The sequence below is a fragment of the Pongo abelii genome, chromosome 1 (assembly GCF_028885655.2).
Source record: "Pongo abelii isolate AG06213 chromosome 1, NHGRI_mPonAbe1-v2.0_pri, whole genome shotgun sequence".
In the NCBI taxonomy this organism is placed as follows: domain Eukaryota; kingdom Metazoa; phylum Chordata; class Mammalia; order Primates; family Hominidae; genus Pongo; species Pongo abelii.
This window is the reverse complement of record NC_071985.2, coordinates 110,272,364-110,293,055: the sequence shown is the minus strand read 5'-3', so window position 1 is coordinate 110,293,055 and position 20,692 is coordinate 110,272,364. Positions and strand designations below refer to the sequence as shown.

General features: G+C 40.3%; 1 protein-coding gene and 1 pseudogene across 1 annotated transcript in view; both read right to left on the bottom strand.

Moving 5' to 3' along the window:
* The window catches only part of LOC100447686 (neuroblastoma breakpoint family member 12), a 2,265,351-nt gene that overhangs the window by 1,899,350 nt on the left and 345,309 nt on the right, over window positions 1-20,692 (bottom strand).
* LOC100440817 (insulin-like growth factor 2 mRNA-binding protein 2) lies at window positions 12,700-14,477 on the bottom strand (annotated as a pseudogene).

The following is a 20,692-nucleotide window of genomic DNA, read 5'->3' as shown; positions in this document are numbered from 1 at the left end:
CATAGTACCCAATAGCTAGTTTTTCAACCCACTCCCTCTTCCTTCCTCTCCCCCTCCTGATAGTCCACAGTGTCTACTGTTCCTCTGTTTATGTCTGTGTGAGCTTACTATTTAGCTGCCACTTCTAAGTGAGAACATTCTGTATTTTGTTTTCTGTTCCTGCGTTAGTTTCCTCCGGATTATAGCCTCCTGCTCTATCCACGTTGTTGCAAAGGATGTGATTTCATTCTTTTTTATGGGTGTGTAGCATTCCATGTTGTGTATATACCACATTTTCTTTCTTTAATCCACCGTTGTTGGGCACCTAGATTGATTCCATGCTTTGCTATTGTCAATAGCTTGGAGATGAACATACTAGTGCTCGTGTCTTTTTGTTATCGTGATCTATACTCCTTTGGGTATATACCCAGTAATGAGATTACTGGTTGAATAGCAGCTCTGTTGTAAGTTCTATGAGAAAACTCCAAACTGCTTTCCACAGTGACTGCACTAATTTACATTCACTGCAAAGGTGTATAAGCCTTTTCTCCACAGCCTCATCGGCATCTGTTTCTGACTTTTTAATAATGGCCATTCTGACTGGTGTGAGATGGTATCTCATTGGAGTTTCTATCTGCATTTCTCTGATGATTAGTGATGATGAGCATTTTTTCCTATATTTGCTGGCTGCTTGTGTGTCTTCTTTTGTGAAGTGCCTGTTGATGTCTCTTTGCCCACTTTTTAGTGGGATTATTTGGGGTTTGTCTTCTTGTTGCTTTTTCAAAGTTTCTTATAGATTCTGGACATTAGACATCTGTCAGATGCACAGATTGTGAATATTTTCTCGATTCTGTATGTGGTCTGTTTACTCTGTTGATAATTTCTTTTGCTGTGCAGAACCTCTTTAGTTGAATTAGGTTCCAGTTGTCAATTTTTTATTTTGTTATAGCTGCTTTTGGGGGTTCTTTGCCAAGGGTGATGTTAAGAATGGCCATAAATTCTTTGCCAAGGGTGATGTTAAGAATGGTATTTCCTAGGTTTTCTTCTAGGATTTTTCTACTTTGAGGTTTCCGTATGTAGTGTTTCATTGCAGATGACAACCATCCGGAGACTAATCATTACAAGCCAAGAAAGGGAATTTATTGTTTGCCAGAAAAAACATCCAACACAAAAAAATTAGCAAAAGAGATTCCTGAGTGTCCCTTTCTGTAAAGCATGTGGCATTGTTCTCTGCAGAGTTCAGCAAACGTTTTTCCATAAAGGGCTAGAGAGATATTAAATATTGTAGGTTTCTAAGCCAAGAGGCAGAAACCATGGTATTATGTAGGTGCACATGTAACCAAGGAGAAAACAAATTTCTATACCATTTTCGTTAATGAGATCCTAAGTTAACAATAGTAACTGAGTAGAACCTCTCAGGTGTTAAATGTTCTTTGCATTGAGAGCCTAGATCTGCTCACGTAGGCTCCCTGGTGCAGCCCTCCCTTCCCTCCCCACGTGCCATTTCCTCCCTGCGTCCTTCAGATGAAGAGTTCCATACAAAAGACCTACTCCCCTGAGAAGCAGTGAAGTGGTCCTGGGGCCCACCAAGGCCACACAAATCAAGGAGTGGGTGACCTCACCCAGCTGATTTTGAGATCACCTTTGTAAAATGACATCTTGCTGGGAGATGGTCATCAGACATAAGGCCATGGATGTGGCTGTCGGAGGAGGTGAGAGGAGAGATGCCCAGGGGGAGAAGTGGCCAAGCACCGACACCTCTGCATCCAGCCTCACAAAAGACTCAAGGGGATGCAGAAATGGAGATGGGGGAATGGAAACCTCTTTCAAGCAAGGCTTTGAGGCCTGGAACTGATCTCTCTTCTTCCTCCTGCAACCTACCACACCTGCAGTTTTCTCACCTCAGTTGATGGAAACTCCGTCCTTACATGCACTCAATCCAGAAATCTTAGAATTTTCTTTGAGTGCTGATCTGTCTCTCACACCATATAGCTGATTAGCCAAGAACTTACGTTATCCCGAACAGTCAGGTGTGGACCTTAATCCATACCACCCTTTTCTCCCTAGTTTAGGAACCTTGGTAAGTCATTCTCCTGATAAAGACTATAGGATTTTCTTGAAATTGCATAATTTCAGTCCTTCCTAAATTCATGACTCATTTAAGAGCACTGTTTTGTTTGCTACCATTTTCCCCTATTTTTATTTCATACCTGTTTGATCTGCACTCTTTCCTATATGGCATGCAAACCAGCTCAGGTGTGCTTTCCTAATAATAGAATTAACAATAATAGCAGCCTTGGTAACAGCTTATTTCTGGCCGCACCACCAGGCAAATGTCACAGGATTTAATAGGTAGAGGATCTTAGGATCATCTGTATTGCTTGATGTTATAGACTGAAGTGTTTCCCTGTGAATTCATATGTTGAAAGCTTAACCTCCAAGTTGACTGTATTTTGAGGTAGGATTTTTAATGTGGTAATTAATGTTAATGAGGTCATACAAGTGGGGTCCTCATCTGGTAGGAATGGTGTCCATATAGGAAGAGGAAGGGCATCAAAGAATCTCTCTCCACGCAGCCACTGAGGAAAGACTATGGGAGGACATAGCACGAAAGTGGCTTTCTGCAAGCCAGGAAGAGAGGCCTCCCCAGAAACCAATCCTGCTAGCACATCTAAGCTCACAAAAGACTCAAGGAGAACTTCTGGCCCCCAGAACTCTGAGAGAATGTCTATTGTTAAGTCACCCAACCTTTGTTATCTTTCTGTGGCAGCCTGAGCTGACTAATACCCTTGGTAGGTGGGTGGTATTCACCTAACTGGGCTACATGATGTGAAGTTAAAGGACCTTTAGCAATAGGCACCATCTGATTTCATTGTATAGATATTGTGTCTTTTGCATTGATATTGCCTCTCTTAGTTGTATGTATATTGATGCATGGGGCTAGGATTACAAGACCAGTCAAAACAGGAAGAAAGAAAAGGAAGGTGGGAAAAATATCAAGTTCCATAATTGCATCCTCTACCCACATCCTGTCCTTAGAATCTTTTCTGCTGGAGGCTGCACCTGTGTACCCTCAAATTCAATCTGAGCACACAATCATTTATACAACCAAGGCAACTTTTCCAATTTTGCCTATCATCTGCTTGGAGAAAAAAATACTTCAATCACCAATTTGAATATTCATTGAGATAACTGTTCTGAGGTTGATAAAAAATGTGGCATCTCCCTGTATTGTTGCCTTCTCCTGGGCCAACAATGTTGTCTGTACTCTGCTGGTCCGCATTTGACCACAAACTGGAGTCCCAGCAAATCTTAGCCTCTTGGGAAGCTTATTTTAAGATAGTCCCTATCTCAAACTTGTTTTAAGACTAGTATGCTGATTGAGAAGAAGGAGTCTCGTTGTAAAAATTTAACTAGAGCTGGCGTGAACCTGGGAGGTGGAGCTTGCGGTGAGCCTAAATCGTGCCACTGTACTCCAGCCTGGGTGACAGAGTGAGACTCCATCTCAAAAAAAAAAAAAAAAAAAAAAAAAATTTAACTAGAGCTGCGGGTGACAGTTGTGAGTTTCAGTACAGGTGTGGGTCCAGGTTTCCCTTGAGCACCAAATGAATATGCTCCTTTGCTGGGATCTTCAAGGTGCTCATTATTTCTATCTCATAGCCTCAAAAGAAGTGATCAGCTAACAGAATTTGTGTACTATCCTGAGGAGAAATTAGTGTAGAAATAGAGAAAATAAAGAATTTATAAAATAGATTCTACAGTTGTTGAAGACGTAGAAAGCTGCAAGAGACAGTTGTTCCACTCTAATGACAAGAGAAAGCTGTATGGTCTGCAAAATCTTATGTGTTTTGATGCCACCAGAGAGCTGAAGTTTGAAGGCCACTAGATTAACTGAAGTCCAAAGCATGAGAACCCCCACTAAAGAAGGACAAACACATGAACCAGTTTCCTCCCAGATAATGGAAGAAAAAGATGGCAGCCATAAATGTTGGTTGGAGAAAATCACTGAAGTTTTCATCATTTCTTGAAGGCCAAATGTGAACTATTGTGACAGCTTAGAATCTATGCGAGTCCCAGATACATAGCGTGTTTTTGCCCATTTGCCAAGTCTTTTCCTCCCACATTTCCTGAGTGCTGACAAGAAACATGTGGCAGGGAAAGAATTTCTTGAGCTTCCCTCAGTGGTGTAGGCATATAGGTCATGATCGGCCACCACCAGAGCACAGACACAAAACCTAGTTGCTTCTCTCACATGAAACAAAAGGCATCTGCCACTGATGTTGGAGGAAGGAACCCTTCCTACCCTTGGTCCCAGGTATAGGTCACCTGCTGAGTAGAGTTAGACACAAAAGCTACATATACTAGACAAGGAGAGTAGAGTTGCTCTTTCCCAAGACTTACCATCATTGAAAGGTAGAGTTCCACCACCCCAAGGGGATGTCACAGGCACACTAGGACTCAGGCACCCATGGCCTGAGGTTTGGTACACATTCAATGCAATCAGTAACTTCAGTTGGTTTTGACCAATCATTTGAATTGGTTGCAGACCCTTTCCTTTAATGAAGAAAAACTCTGATATGGGTACAAAGTTTCCATGTTCGGGACAGATTGGCCTTGTCCTTTAGGAAATTATATGAATTGGGATTTCTCTCAACCTAGTTGTGTTTACCATTATTAAAATTAAGCGACATTCACTTGGATTAAGTGGTGATGAAAAAAATGATGTGAGACTTTCTAGTGATTTTTGAACCCAAGACTTGTATCACTGTTAGGCCTTCATGTGTGTACTTGAAAACAAAACATGTACAAATATTGCACTGGTTTGAAGATTTTAGTGGTGAAAGTGACCTAATCAGTAATCAGTAGAAACCAGTCTTGGAAATATGTGGTTATGCTCTTTTAAAATAGCTGAAAAGAGGGCCTGGTGTGGTGGCTCATGCCTGTAATCCCAGCATTTTGGGCGGCCAAGGCGGGCAGATCACCTGAGGCCAGAAGTTTGAGACCAGCCTGGCCAACACCCGCCAAACGCCATCTCTACTAAAAATACAAAAATTAGCTGGAGGTGGCAGTGTGCGCCAGTAATCCCAGCTACTCGGGAGGCTGAAGCATGAGAATCACTTGAACCTGGTAGGTGGGGGTAGAGGTTGCAGTGAGCCAAGATCCTGCTACTGCACTCCAACCTGGACAACAGAGGGAGACTTTGTCTCAAAATAAATAAATAAATAAATAAATAACATAGCTGAAAAAATTACTGTGTGTTTACTCTCACTTTGTCCTTGTTTTGTTGTATGGTGTTTAAAGAAAAGGAGATTATTTATCCCCATACTAAATTTCTAAAACTGTTCTTTGCATTTACTGTTTTGTTAAATGATGGAGAGAAATGTTAATTGTCTTACTTTGATAAATTTGGCATGTGTTTTATGCTTTTGGTCATGGTTCTGTGATTAGATGCTGGCAGTTAGGTACATGCAGGGAGTATCCTAACCAATTTAATGCAGTGGTTGGAAGTGCTGCAGGCAGTAACTACTGGACACCAAATCACAGTGTTTTCATTTGTGACATGTAAGAGAGAAATAGGACTTCCTGCAGTACCAACGTCATATTAACTAATCCTTGTGCTTTTAGCTTACAGGGCTTTGACTCCTGGGTCTGAAAAAAGGCACCTACTCCTGCTAAATCTTGAACATTGATGCCAATCAATGCCTTGTGTTCAGACCCTGGAGATGACAACCAAAATGAACTGCTTTCATGAGACACAAAAGCAGAAACTGAAACCATTCAATCCGTCTAGGCCCAACAATCCCACATGCACCTCTCTTCTGCCTCATGCCCCCCTCTTCATCTAGGCAGAAGAGGTGGGCACATGAGATTTGTAAGGTCGGAGTTTGAGGAATAAGTTTAGTTCAGAGATTTTCTCTTCTTTAGTTTTCCCTTTCTTTCCTTTCTTTTCTTTCCTTTTCTTTTCTTCTTTCTTTCTTTTTTTTGTTTTTTCTTTTTTTTGTGTTTTTGGTAGAGACAGGGTTTCACTACATAGCAAAGATGTAAAAGCCAGCCAGGCTCACAATAGCATCAAGAAATATAAACTACGTAGAAAAGATGTGAAAGCCAGCCAGGCTCGGCTTCAAATCCCAGCACTTTGGAAGGCTGTGGCAGGAGAGTTGCTTGAGCTCAGATGCTTGAAACTAGCCTAGGCAACATAGTGAGAACTCATGTCTACTGAAAATCAGAAAAATTATCCGGGTGTGGTGGTGTGAGCCTGTGGTCCCAGGAACTCAGTGGATGAGGCCCTAGGATGTCATAGACCTGAGAATTCCATGCTGCGGTGAGCTGTGATCGTGCCAGTGTACTCCAGCCTGGGTGAAAGAGTGAGATCCTGTCTAGAAACAAAACCAAAAAAAATGTGAAAGCCTGTATATTGAAGACTACCAAGTATTGCTGAGAGCAGTTAAACACCTTTGGAATAGAGAGTGTTCCTTCTTGCATTTCAAGATTGCTTTTGTTTTGGGGGGACACTTGCTATTTTTTAGGAATATGAAGTTCTTAGCCATTCCTGTGAAAAAGACCGCGTTTTGATAGGATCGTATTGAATCTGTGGATTGCTTTGAGTTGTATTTTTATCTTAACCATGTTACAGCTTCCAACCCATGAACACAAGATGTCTTTCCATTTATTTAGGTCTTTCTTAATCTCCATGAGCAATGTTCTGTAGTTGTCTGTGTACAAGTACTGCACCTTCTTGAACAAATTTATTCCCAGGCATATTATTCTTACAGGTGCTATTATAAATGAAATCATTGTGTCAATTTTCTTCTCAGATTGTTCACTGCTAACACAACTGTTTATTTGCTGAAAGTTTGCTGAATTAGCTTCCCAACTCTAGTAGTGTGTATGTGTGTGTGTGTGTGTCTGGTGTTTGTGTGCATGTATGTGTGTTTGCATTTGTATTATTTGGGATTTTCTATATATGGGATCATGCCATCTGCAAATGGAGATAATTTTGTTTTCAAAAATATTTTTTCTCATGTTTATTTTTGAAAGCTAATTTGGCCAGGTGTAGAACTGTAGGCAACAGTTTTTCTTTTTTTAAGTACTTTAAAACTATTGCAAACTTCTTGTTTGTAAAGTTTCCTATGAGAAATCTTATGCCATCCTTATATTTAGTCCTCAGTATGTAACATGTTGTTTCCCTCTTTATTCCTTTTAGGATTTCCTCCTTATCACTGGTTTTGATGGATTTGATTAAGATGTTCCTTGGTGAAGTTTTCTTCATGTTTCTTGTTCTTAGGATCATCATATTTCTGTAATATTTGAAGTTTATGGTTTCCATGAAGCTCCTTAATCTTTCATCCAGTATGTTTTAAATATTTTTGCCTCTCTTCTCCACTACACACCCTTCAGGGATTCCATTTAGCCCTATACTAGGGTGTTTAAAGTTTTTATGCTGATGGTCCTTTTATGTTTTCCAGTCATTTGTTACTGTGTGTTTCATTTATGTTAGTTTCAACTTCTATTCCTTCTAGCTCAATAATCTTCTCTTCTGCAATGTTTAATCCAGTCCCTTCTTCCATTTCGGACTGTAAATCATAGTTTTTATCTACAGAATCTGATATTTAAAAAATCTTCAACCTCTCCATTTAATTAAAATACAATTATACTAACTGCTCTAATGTCCTTTTCTTCTATTTCCAACATGTGTGTCAATTTCAACTAGATTATTAGATTCTTCATTATGTGTCATGTTTTCCTGCTTCTTTGGCTGCTTGATATTCTTTTATTTTATTATATTTTTTGGGATGGAGTTTCACTCTTGTTGCCCAGGCTGGAGTGCAATGGTGTGATCTCAGCTCACTGCAACCTCCGCCTCCCGGGTACAAGCGATTCTCCAGGTGCAAGTGATTCTGTATCTGGGCAAGTAATTGACTTTCACTGGGATTTTTTTTTTTTCCACATCTAGAAACTTAAGTTGGCAATTAACTTTCTCAAATGAGTTATGTGAGAATTAATGAGACCTAAAAATTGCATCTTTAATATGATAGCTAACCTTTATTAGTTATAGTGTTCATTCTGGGTCAGGTACTGTTTTAAAATCTTAATGGATATTAACTCATTGAATCCTCACAAGTCCATGAGGCACATTCTATTATCCCTGTTTTATAGAGGAGGAAACAGATTTCTGAAGCTAAGTAACTTGTCCAAGCTAACATAGCTAATAAGTAGCAGATCCACTATCAACCTAGGCAGTATGGCTCCTCCATTTCCTCCACCGTGTGCTGTCGGTTAGTACAGAAATAGAAACCATCACTATGATAGCAAATATAGTGTTTAGTATTCCTTTTAGCTTATCATTTTATGCTTCCCCCTATAAAGTTACACTGGGGAGAAAACAAATAAATGAACTGAGTGTCCATTTATCCTCATCTAACATTAATTGTTACATGCCCTGAACAAATAGGAAAAAGACTTATTTCAGAAAACAATATGTATATAAGTGGCCACCAGAGATAGTTTTCTGTATTGTTTGTATTCATTCCTGGGACATGTATTTAGAGACTTCTGTGTTCCAGGCCTGTGCTAGATCTGGTAAAACAAAAATTAGTAAAACGTGATACTTATTCTCAAGAATCTCACACCTCCTTCTTCTATGATAGATTCTTATAAGCCGTTTGATATTTAGTAGAGGCAGTTCTTTCCTCCAGAAACTTACAGTGTCCTTTCTGCATTAGGATCTTAGTGCAACATTGCTCTGCAAACTTGGACCAGGGCAGAGTGAGATAGCAGAGGAGCTGTGCCAGCGTCTACAGTGAAAGGAAAGGATGCTGCAGGACCTTCTAAGTGATCGAAACAAACAAGTGGTGGAACATGAAATGGAGATTCAAGGCCTGCTTCAGTCTGTGAGCACCAGGGAGCAGGAAAGCCAAGTAAGGATTAATGCACAGGTCAGAAAAGTATCATGTAGTGCATTTATAGTCTGCAAATAGGAAGCATTTGCAGACTATAGATGTGTGTATATTTATATATTTTACAGTCAACTCTGTTAGTTTCTTTCCTTCTATTTATTACCTAGACCACAGTTTTATTTATTTATTTACTTATTTAGAGGTGGGGGTCTCGCTGTGTTGCACAGGCTGGTCTCGAACTCCTGGGCTCAAGCAATCATCCTGCCTTGGCTTCCCAAAGTGCTAGGATTATAGGTGTGAGCTGTTGCACCTGGCCTTAGACCACAGTTTTACATTAATCATCAAAGTATGAAACATTTCTTGAAAACCTTGCATTTGGAAGGGTGCCTAAACAATACATGTATCCATTAACTTCATTACATACATTTTCTTTTCCTTAATAATCTGATCATTTTGAGAGAAAGGAGTAGGGGTTGTGAGTGTTTTGATTTTGAATCTAAATTATTAAGACTTGAGTGATATTTTGCATTTCCAGTCAAGGTATGGGAAAACTTAACATGTTTACTTTTAGTTTTTGTAAAATCTGAGTTGTCTTAAGAGGAAAAAAAGATTGCATTTTTCAGAGGTCATGGTGAGAATAAACAATCTCATAATAATATGGGGTATGTTAATTTCACAATAAGAAGTACTTTTTTTTTTTTTTTGAGAAGAGAGAAGATGGTGCAAGCCTTAATGGAAAGAAATTCAGAATTACAGGCCCTGCACCAATATTTAGGAGGGAGAGACTCCCTGATGTCCCAAGTACCCATCTCTAATCAACATGCTGAAGTTACCTCCATTGGCTTCCCCTCTTGGAGAACAGACTGATCTAATAAGAATTATAGACTTAGATAATTCATACTGATTCCATTTCCTTTTTACATTCGAGGTGTAAGTTTGATAATTTTAATACCAAATTCTGAGAATATTCTCAGTACTGTCATGTGGTCATAGTTCCTGCATCTTCCTAAGTCCCCCAACTTTTCCAGTTTTTTAGGGTTCAATGCAGATACCTTCCAGAGATGATAGCACTTCATTGACTGCCAAAGAGGATGTCAGCATACCCAGATCCACATTAGGTAAGTATCAAATTTCATTTCATTAAGGGACTTTGTTTTTGTCTTGTTTTTCCTTCTAGTAATCTCCCTCTCTATAGGTTTGGCCAAGACTCTTTTCTCTTCCTACCTTAATGGAACAATTAAGTTTGGAATTCCTCTGAAAGGCTGAAGAACTGTCCTCACCTTATGTTGAATTGAGGTCATTGCTCTGGGTTCACAATTTGGCCCAGAGAAACTCTATCCTTATTCTCCTTTTCAGATAGCTTTGTAGGGATTCAGAAATGCAGGAGGTAGTGGTTCCAATCCTGCACAGCAGGGCCATGAGCTGACACCTTTTCCTGGGTATCTTTCAAGTCTGGGGCCACTCATTGTAACTTGACATCACCTACATTAAACCGTTAGGAAGGGTAGGCAGTGTACATTGAGTTGTTTGCCAAGCCTGGCCCCATTCAGGGAATGGTTTAGAAAAGTCTTACAAGTAGTCATTCTCTAGTAGGAAAGCTTTACACTAATCAAAGAGTAAAAGAATGTTGAATTTGTTTTATTTATTCTTTATTTGCCTTTTTTTAAAAGTGTACTTTTCCCTAAAGTTTTTTATTTTGGAAATTTCAAACCTACAGGAAAGTGGCAAAAATATATAGTGAATACTCATAGACATTTTTATTCAGACTTACCATTTATTAACATTCTGCCACATTTGCCTTTTTTCTTTCTGTTACACACACATATGTAGTTGTAATGTATTTTCTGAACCATTGGGGAATTTCTTACAGAAATCATGACACTTTATTCCTGAATACTTCAGTAAGTATTGCCTAAGAAGAAGGGCATTGTCCTACATAGCTACAATATAATTATCACACTCAGAAAACTTAACCTTGATGTAGGCTTAGTATCTAATATACAGTCCACATTCAGAGTTCCTGTTGTCCCCATAATGTTCTGTATAGCTACTTTGGTTTCCCCCAACCCACGGGTTATGCATTGTGCTTAGTTGTCATGTCTCTTAGTCTCTAATCTAGAACAATTGTCTAGCTTTTTTTTTCTTTAGTGAGATTGGCATTTTTTTTTTCTCTCTTGTTAGCTGGATATATTTGTTTTCTTTTCTTTTCTTTTTTTTGTCACAGAACACCGTTTGCAGTAGAGGAAACTGGCATTGCAGTCTGGTGGTATAATGGCTTATTCACATATAACAGTACATGTTCATCCTTTAGCACAAAAAGTTCTAATGGCGCATACCCTATTAAAATTCTGGACATCCCCAGTATTATCTCTGTCTGTTTTTCTTTGTCATCTTTTTTTTTTTTTTTAAAATAAACATTTTCAAGGTTTGTCCAAAAGAAGGCCATATAGGTTCTTGGCTAGCAGAAGAAAGTTCAGAACAGCTGTTGCACACTTGGACTGTCACCTTCTCCAGGCTGGCAGTTGATATCTTATATTTTTTCCAACTCATTTTTATTAAAAAAAATTTTTAAATGTTCCAACTATCAGTTTTACAAAATCTCTAAGAGAAACACAAGAGCAAGGTGCTGAGGTAAAAAAACACCTGAGGTAGCTTTTTCTGTGTGTTTTTCTCATTAAAAATATCTGTAAATTTAATGCCCTGGACCAGCAACCTTGGTAAATTTCTACTTTCCTCCACATTTTTTCTTAAAGAAAGAAATCATTTTGCTGAATATTGATGGCTTATACACCAAAATGCAAAAAGACGAAATACATTCTTTCATTGTGGAATTTTTTCTTTGTTTGGTTGATTGGTTGGTTTGATGGGTTCCTGTTTTCCTCTTCCAAAACGCTAGGACATGTACCATTGACTCTTGTTCTTTTGAGTAACCAAGTGTAAGTTGAGGCTGGTTTGTGTGTTTCGCTTTTGTTCCTTTCGTGTGATGTGATACTCAGAGCACTGCTTTGCCTGGGAGTGGGTGGGGTGCGTAGATACGGGATTGAGGTGGAGGGATGAGGGAATTCAAAAGAATGGAGATGGAGAAGAAGAGGAGGGGAGGGAGGGCAGAGAGAAACAGAGAGAGACGGAGAATTATATAGCAGTATGCAAAAATCCAGTTTAAAACCTGTGAAGCAAAGAGAAATGGGTGTATGAACTAGACAGGCATGAGGAGTGACAGAGTTTCCTCTTCAAGGAGATGGTATCCCTTCTGTTGACATACACAGGTGATCCAGAACTGCTGTGAGTGTCCTTCCCAGGAGATTTCCCTCTGGGTGAATTTTGTGTGGGTGGCCTCAAAGCTCCTCTCTATACCGTGAGACCTCCCAAAGAAAGACTTTAAAGTCTAGAAAAGCCTGCTTTCTCTTTAAAAAGAAAAAAAAAATTAATGATTGATTAAAAATTGAAGTCAGTTGAGTTATTTGATATATTATTTCTAAAATATATTACTGCTGCAGGCACCCTGTATAACCAACAGGCCACATATCTTAACATCTTCTCTTTCTAATATGTACACACATGTACAGAGACGATTTGCCACAGGAAAAGGGTGTGCATTTTGCTTGGCTTTGAACAAATTCACCTATGTTAGTTCAACTAAAAGGGATAGCGTTGTGGGAGTTAAGGAGAGATCTGAGTGGATGGTGAAGTGGATGGCTGAAGCCTGCAGAAGCCCTGGGGGGCGGGAGGCGGGCCCAGTGGTTTTGGCAAATCTGGCTGACCTTCCCCACCCCTCTTCGGCCCCTGGAATTCTCAGGGCCTCTGAAGAGTCCCTGGTCGCCTCCGCAGACTTCTCATTCCTCAGATGGTCTTTGGTTTGCTCCCGATCTGGCTGGCTGTGTTTCGTCTCGTTCTGTCAGGTGTTGGAAGGGCTCCATTCATCCGTCATTTTGCTGGTGCCTGTGGGAGCCTCACTTGCTGCGCTGTGAGGCGACTCCCTGAGGGTATTTCTGCTCCTGCTGCTTCACCTGCTGTACAATTTCCCTGATCTTGTGCTGTGCAGTCTGGCTAGCAAAGAAGTGTCCAATAATTCTGACGATCACTTCCTCATTTTCATCTGGCGTTTGGTCACGAGGCACGATGACTTCTGCACTGGTTAAGTTCTGCAGTTCATTCACGGTCTTGCCACGTTTGCCAGTTGTGGAAGAGGGCACTCCAATATGGGCTTCCAGCTTCACTTCTTTGGGGTTAAAGAAGTTTTCTTCTTTCACTTTCCCAAAGATCCCAGTTCTGGGCCTTGAACTGGGCTTCCGGTGGCCGGGTGACGACGACCATCCTTTCGTTGACGTCTGGGCCTTCCGCAGGGGCGATCTTGATGGAGGCTGCGGCGAATCTCGCCAGCTGTTTGATGTGTGCCCCCTTCTTCCCAATGATGGCACCCACAGCCTGGGTTGGGATGAAGAGATTCGCAGTCTCCTGCTCTGGATGAGTGATGATGCGGGAACAGGCCAAACTGGTGATGGGGGTACAAGCTGGAGAAGTATCCGGAGTGCGTATTAACAGCCAACATATCATTTCCAAAGGTCTTACGCAGCTTCTTCATAATCTCTATCTCAGCACTGGCACAGGCCTCAACTGTGCCCTTCACAGTGATGGTTCTTTCCTGGTTGTATATGCTCAAATCCTGCAAAGATGAGATTGCTGTCTTGGTCCCTGTTTCATGTTCAATTTTCTTCACATTTCTGCCTTCTTTTCCAGTCAGTCTTTCAACCAAGCCATTGTGGGCCAAGATTTTCAGAGGAATCTCTTCGGCTAGTTTGTTCTCATCTGCCTCTTTCTGCATGATTTCAAGAATCATGTGGCATGCTTCAGAAGTCCCCCCTGGGGTGGCATGGATGGTGACAGGCTTCTCTGCAGGTCCAGGGTTCTCTTTTCTATGGATGTCTACCTGGGACTGGGTCTGCTTAGTGATATTCTTTATGGTCAAGCCCTCCTTTCTGATGATGGCACCAACAAACAGGGTGGGGACCAGGATCCACAGCAGAAAATCAATCTGTCTGGCCTGAGAAACGCCCCCAGGGGCGTGGCCTTGCTCCCTGGGAAGAGTGGTCCCCACGCCGGGCTCGCTGAGGGGGCGAAGGGGAGCTCACCTCTTCATCTGGGATGTGGGAAATCTTGAAGGGCTAGTTCTCAAACTGATGCCCGCTTAGCTTCTGCATGGCTATTTTCTTCTCTTGTTGCATATGTGACGTTGACAACAGTGGTTTCTGTGTCTGTGTTGACTTGTTCCACATTCTCCACCGTTCCATATTGAGCCAAAAGTCCATCCAACACCTCCCAGTGGAGGTGAGGAGGGATGTTTCGAATCTGAATTTTCCTGCTCCTTAGCTTTTTAGAGACTGAGTAATCAACTTCCGTGATTTTCCCATACAATTCCGCTTGACCCGGGAAGGTCTCGATGGCGCGGATGGCCCAGTTCTGGTCGGGATAGTCCACGAAGGCATAGCTGGGCTTGAGCAGGACCTGTCCCACGGGGGGCAGCTTCCTGTCCCCAAAGAGCTGCCAGAGGTTGTCGGCGGTGACGGCAGGGCTCAGGTTCCTGATCTAAAGCTTGTTCATCATCCATCTCTTCCCTGAGAGCCCGCGGCTCCCCCCGCCTGGTACCCGGCGCTCCTCTCCTCCTCCTCTGCCCTCCTCTCCTCCTCCTCTGCCCTCCTCTCCTCCACTGCCCCCATCTCTCCTCCTCCTCCTCCGCCAGCCCTCCCCGCCCTCCGCCCTCCTGCTACCCACCTGCATTCTCAGCTTGGCTTCCCCCACCGCGGCCACCCGGCCCTGCCTGGGGGCAGAGACCGAGATTGGCATTTTTGAAGAATCCAGGCCAGATAATATTCTTCCATTTAGCTGTGATTGTTTCCTCATGGTTAGATTAGAGTTAAACATTTTTGGCAGGAATACCATATGAATGACATCTATCTTTCCTTCCTTCCTTCCTGCCTTCCTGCCTGCCTGCCTGCCTGCCTGCCTCCCGGTTTCAAGCGATCTTCCCGCCTCAGCCTCCCAAGTAGCTGGAGCTACAGGCATGCACTACCATGCCTGGCTAGTTTTTTTCTATTTTTTTCTTAGAGACAGGGTTTTGCCATGTTGGCCAGGCTGGTCTAGAACTCCTAGCCTCAAGTGATCCACCTACCTCAGCCTCCTAAAGTGCTGGGATTACAAGCGTGAGCCACCGCCTGTGGCCTGGATGACATCTTTTTTAGTGCATCACATCATTGCATGATAATCAGTTTGTGTCATCCTTGGTGATATTAAATTTAATCATTTGGTTAAGGTTGTTGCTGCCAGATCTCTCCATTGTAAAAGGTTTATTTACCCCTTAGTATATAAGTGATCTGCTGGCTGAATGTAAACTACGTTGGTAGTTTAAAAATAGTGATTTTCAGGGTTGGGCGCGGTGGCTCATGCCTATATCCCAGCACTTTGGGAGGCTGAGGCGGGCAGATCACGAGCTCAGGAGTTTGAGACCAGCCTGGCCAACATGGTGAAACCCTGTCTCTACTAAAAAACACAAAAATTAGTGGGGGCTTGGTGGTGCATGCCTATAATCCCAGCTACTCAGGAGGCTGAGGCAGGAGAATTGCTTGAACCTGGAAAGCGGAGAGATTGCCCCACTGCACTCCAGCCTGGAGGACAGAGCAAGACTCAGTCTCAAAAAAAAAAAAAAAAAATTGTGATTTTCTATTTGTAAAATTTCTTCTTTGTTTATTTGTGGGTGTTATTTATAAAGAAGAGCTGTCCTTTCCTTATTTCTATACCCCATTTGTTTTATCAATATGGAGTTTTAAAGATCATTATATTATTGATTTTGGTCATTATTTCCTTTAATGCTCAAATTAACCCATATTTGGTCAGTGGGAGCCTCATCAAGCTGTTTCTCTGACCCTTTGCCATATGCCCATCAGTTTTGTTTTTTTTTTTTTTTAGCATAGTTTCATAGTTTCTGGCACAATAAGATGTTCTATGATTACCTTTTGCTTTACCTGCCTCAGTCCCAGAATCAGCCATTATCCTAAAGAGCTCCCTGGTTCCTTTGGTGGGTAATGGCATTCAGAAACTATGATCTGGACACAAGATGTGTTTGTTGCTACATGAATGCCTTTTGCTTCTAGGCCGTTTTAAGAGAACAGAGCTAGCAATGAATGTTCTTAAGTATGTATGTGCGTATTTGTATACATAATGAAGATTTGAAGATTTGATACTGACTTCTGTAATTCCAATTTAACAATATAGGTTCTTTTTTCCCTCATTTCATATTTGTATCTCCTTGAGAGCCCTGGTTACTTATAGCATCAATATGTTTCAAAATATTTACACATTTGCAGAATACTATAATATGCAAAAGTAGTTTCAGAATTGCTACATAAATACCACCATCAACAATAAATGTATTAAGTAATGTTTAAGGTTTTTTTGTAATTCTTTTTATCCTTAGGATATTTTGCACTGACAGTGTTCAGTTAGAGTAGTGAGTTCAAAAATTATTTGGATTACTTTTTTTATTATCTTCTGGGTAGTTTTATTATCTATTTGCTATATAGATTTATTTATTTATATTAGTATTCCATTTTAGATGTTTTCTCTCCCATTCATTGTCAAGCTGACTTACACATTAAAAATTAAACATTTGCACAGTTCAAAACTCCAGTATATAAAACAATATACTCAGATGTCCCATATTTCCCTATCCCTTCTCTCCTGTTTCAACTCATCTCCTTCAGGTAATCAGTTTCATTTCTGGGTTATTCTTCCTGTATATGTTTTTGCAAAAATAAGCAAATGAATCATTTGTGTATATGTGATGTATATCTGTACATTCTTATTTTCCCTCTTTCCTAATATAAAACCTACTACCTTAGATGTATTCTTAAGCATATAGCTTGTTTTACTTAACATATTCTTCGAATCTCAAAATCACTCCATGAAAGTTCATAAAGATCATCCTTATTCATTTTTTACAGCAGTATATAGTGCCATCTGTGAATATACTATAGTTTATTCAGTATTTTCTTTATCACATTTAGAATTATTGCAGTATTTTGCTATGATAAATAATGCTACAAAGAACAATCTGTGTGTATGTTTTCTTTTTTCTTATTATTGGAATGTGTCCTCTGTAAATTACTCAAAGGAGGCAGCAGATACCACATTATGTTGATAGCAATTAAAACTAGTGCTATATTTTCATTTTAGGAAACTTGGACACAGTTAAAGGGCTGGTGGAAAAAGAACTGAGTAATGCCAAAGCGGAACTTGAACTCATGGCTAAAAAAGAAAGAGAAAGTCAGGTGAGTTTTCTAGTCAAGTCTTAATTTCTAAATCCCTATTATTTTTTCTTTCAAAATAGTTTATATTTAAAAGCATATAATTCTCCAAGTATAATATCTGAGTCCAAATGCCAGGTATGACTTTTTTCTTTTTGGAGATAAGTTATTTTATATATACATTATCTCAAAAAGATGCTCCTGTTTTTAGATTGGGACCATTAAAACTTATTAAGTGCTGGAAAAACGTAACCCTCTCTCCCCATTGCTAACTGGAATAAAATAATTGTAAAGGCCAGGTGCAGTGGCTCATGCCTGTAATCCCAGCACTTTGGGAGGCCGAGGTGGGTGGATCACTTGAGGTCAGGAGTTCAAGACCAGCCTGGCCAATGTGATGAAACCCCATCTCTACTAAAGATACAAAAATTAGCCGGGTGTAGTGGGGGTACCTGTAATCCCAGCTACTTGGGAGCCTCAGGCAGGAGAATCGCTTGAACCCGGGAGGTGTAGGTTGCAGTGAGCCGAGATCGTGCCATCACACTCCAGCCTGGGCAACAAGAGCAAAACTCTGCCTCCAAGATAATAATAATAATAATAATAATTTTAAAGCACTAGTGAAAAAAGGAAGTGTTGTGTGATTGCTGCTTAGAGTTATGACATTAGACCCATGAAATTAGTTTTAGAAACATTAAACAAGAGAAATTTGAGTATAATCAGTGTTTATCGAGTATTCATGTGCAATGTACTGTGCTAGTGTTAATTTAAATTAACACTAATTCTCACAACTCTACACAAAGTAAGTGGTGTCAGCCCAATTATTATAGACAAAGAAGCTGAAACACTGATTTCTCTTTTAAAATGGGAGTGGAGAATAGTCATGTAACTAATAAATGCCAGAGCTGTGATTCAAACTCAAGCCTTTTGTGACTTCATATGCTTCCTAAGAAGATTCATTTCCTAGAGCACATTTTTCCCACCTTATGCTTTAACTCTCTCTAGCATAGAGTTCTCCTCAATTTTTTTAAAAGAGACCTTTAAGCCTTAGAGATTCCTTTCCCCCTGCCTTTCCTCCACAGCTAGTTGCATATTCAACTATGATGTTGAAGAAATACTAGGACCACAGCGCAGAGTTAGACTGAAACTAAAAGCTTGTTTGTTACTATGTTGGCATCTCTTTTAGAAGATCAGTCAGTGTCATGGCTTCTTAAATTCAGTTTAGCTAGCTAGTCCAAATAGCTCTTAGTTTTTTTCTACCTTTTGCCATAGCTAGATCTATAATATAAAACCTGTGTTTCTATTTGTGACGGAATTATCATATTTTATCTTTTGATTTCATTATCATATTTCTGCTTACAAACAGACTCATGTTTTATGACTCAATTAGTTTTCAGGATATGAGAATGTGTGGCATTTAAGAAATACCAGTGTTAAAAATCCCCTAGTCTCCCTTCCTTTTTGTGGTTCTACCTTAGCTGTTATCTGAGTATTCATATCAAATATTTTAGTTTCCACATCCTCTTCCTGTTTTTCTCACATTTATCAAATCCAGAGTAATGTTACTTTTTGATTCTGTCCTGTTTTCAGGATCATGAAATTGTAATGCCTATGAATAGATATTTTGAGTGAGTGATATTTAGCTATTGCTAAATTCCTTTAAAGGGTTTATTTAAAATAACTGGTCCTTACCGTAAAGATTGTATGGATATGTGGTATCTACAGGAAAGACATTATAGCCTAGTGGCTCTGAGTCAGCTTCCTTGAGTTCACGTTCTGGGTTTACCACTTACTAGCCAGCCCTGTGATTTTTGAACAAGTTCCTTAATTTCTCTTAGACTTAATCACCTTGTCTGTAAATTGAAGAGTAGAAGAAGTCGCCTTGTATATAAATCAAAGAGTAGTTATCTCATAGGATTGTTGTGAGGATTCACTCATTCATTCATTAGCTATATGGGGACCTTCTCTAAGCTTGGGCTAGTGCTGGGGATGAGGTAGTGAATGAAATCAGTAAGGTCTCTGGCTCTATGTAGTTAATTTCTCCTGGGGAGATACAGACAATAAATAAATAAACATTATAATTATAGAGTATAGTAAATGATATGAGGGAAATGGTAGAAAGCAACATGTATGGAGACCATCTTAAATAGGGTGGCCAAAGAAGGCTTCTGTGAGCAGATGACACGTAAGCTGGGACCTAAGGATGAAAAGGAGGCAGCCCTGGAAAAGATATTTCAGGCAAAGGGAGTAGTAGTTGTAAAGGTTGAGTCAAGAGAAAGTCTGGTGTTCCTGGAACAGAAAAAGTCTAGTGTGCCTACGGAATCATGAGTGAGTATTAAAATGGCAGATATCAAAGTAGGAAAAGTAGGCAGGAGCCAGATCACTAGGTTTGTTAAAAGGATTAAATATATACAAAGCATTTATTAGAGCACCCGGGGCATAGTAAGTGTTAGCAGCTATGGTTATTATGAAGATTTTTTTTTTGTTTTGTTTTTTGTTTTTTTTTGAGACGGAGTCTCTCTCTGTTGCCAGGCTGGAGTGCAGTGGCGTGATCTCGGCTCACTGCAACCTCCGCCTCCCGGGTTCAAGCAATTCTCCTGCCTCAGCCTCCTGAGTAGCTGGGATTACAGACATACACCAACACACCCGGCTAATTTTTGTATTTTTAGTAGAGATGGGTTTCACCATGTTGGTCAGGTTGGTCTCGAACTCCTGACCTCGTGATCCGCCCACCTCAGTCTCCCAAAGTGCTGGGATTACAGGTGTGAGCCACCATGCCCGGCCTATTATCATGATTTTTAATGAACTTTGTCATAACCAAGTACTTGTCATTTTCTGGTGAGAACACTGAAAGTTTAGGGCATGTAGTGCCAGCTTTTGGCAATATTTCTTCATAGGTGGTGGCGTGTTCTTCCATCAGGAGGCATGTAATGTTTGGTGATCTCTCATGATGTTAGCAGCTGTTGCTGTTTGATGCCTTATCCATTAATTCATTAAGGGTTGCAAAATGGAGATATCCTAATGCTATCATTTTTTCATGTTAGGTGAAATACTCACATAAAAACTTCATCTCTTCTTGCTTCTGCTAATGGTGACCATTCTTTTTCAGTATCATAATAAGCTTGTTAAACGAATTTGATGTGTTTTATAGTGCCAGCTAAAGTGGAAAACATCATTAAGAACGACTATGACATCTTCCCATAAAACGTCCTTTGTTCTATACTCCATGGATTATTGGTTTGATGCTGTAGAGCCCTATTCATGTTCTCATTTTCTTTTGCATTACTGGCTGATGGTGATATGATATGCAAAAGCATTTGCCTCAGTATTAAAATGTAAACATGGCAGATATTGTTTCCTCTTTTCACAGATGGCACTTTCTGCTCTATAGTCCATGATGGCTGTGCAGGAAGAAGAGCCGCAGGTGCAGGCTGCTGATATGGAGTCTCTGACCAGGAACATACAGATTAAAGAAGATCTCGTAAAGGTCTTTCAAAACTTTTTAAAGACCACTGGAAATGTTCA